This window comes from Cydia fagiglandana, chromosome 21 (assembly GCF_963556715.1).
Source record: "Cydia fagiglandana chromosome 21, ilCydFagi1.1, whole genome shotgun sequence".
Classification (NCBI taxonomy): domain Eukaryota; kingdom Metazoa; phylum Arthropoda; class Insecta; order Lepidoptera; family Tortricidae; genus Cydia; species Cydia fagiglandana.
The window spans coordinates 11,332,053-11,333,239 of NC_085952.1; positions in this window are offsets into that span (position 1 = coordinate 11,332,053).

A 1,187-nucleotide genomic window follows, 5' to 3' on the forward strand; every position below is an offset into this window, starting at 1 on the left:
CTAGCCTCAGACAACCTTATATAATAACAACATAACAATTGCACAAACTTCTTGGATCCGTATTGTATCAACCCAACCCTGACAACATGCACAAGCGAAAACCAACTCTATAACAATGAAGACAAAGTAGAATTTAGTTTGCCGTAATTTAACCTGAACTAAAACCTGGTGTGCGGTTTTGGTCAATGTTATGTAATAAGTGATTTTATGCTTTGTTCAGTTGTAATAAAGTCAGTTTTCGAATGTTGTGGATAGATATCGTAGGACCTTCGAGTTTGAATGAAGTTAGCGCAACGCAGTTTGGGATATCCCAGCGAACAACTTGCGTGGACGATGATATGGTATGGAGGCGGCTTTTTCAATATTTTTGTTACAATTTCTTAAAGCTTTGCAAAATTATGTTCGGCTCAGGTTTAGGAACTATAAAACAAATTTCATTTCAATTTCAATTTCAAAATCAAATCAATTGATACTTCGTTTTATCAACATCAGTACGGATATGATGGTCGCTCTTGTCTACGTGACAGCGTGATAAAACGGTGTCCGTCACTTTCTATACTAAGGTGTTAAAAAGTGACAGTTATTTTATCACGTGGATAAAGATGGACAAAGGTATCCATAAGTCGCCGGCTGCTGTATTTTTTCGGACTTTCGACGCTAAGGGGATAATACATATAAGTACACAAAAATGTAAACGCGTTTGGATGTGTTGATGTCGGGTAAAAAATTAAAAATCCAATAGCAGTTTTAGTAATTTTAGTTTTTCATAAAAAAATCAATTATCGATCACTCATTTTTAACTGACTACCTATTCGTTAACCTTATTTCAAAAACCGACCAGCAAAAAAATGAATTACTGATCGATCAATACAGACTAGTGTACCTAATGGTATACTATTTGTACATATGTAGTCACAAATGGAGTTAATACATACTCCTAAATACATATTACATAGGTAGATATATATAAACAAAAGTGGTCTCCCTTGACGCAAGCTCACATGGTCCAATAATCTGGTTTACACAATAATCAATGTACAGTTCAATTATTGTGCATACAGGGCTTGTGTGTGTTCAAATCATTTTATTCTGCGCATTTGCGTATGAATTCAACCATATTCTACCATATTATTCTCTTTATCCGTCATTGTTCTTAGGCTAGGGTTTTTATAATATGAATATAAAAG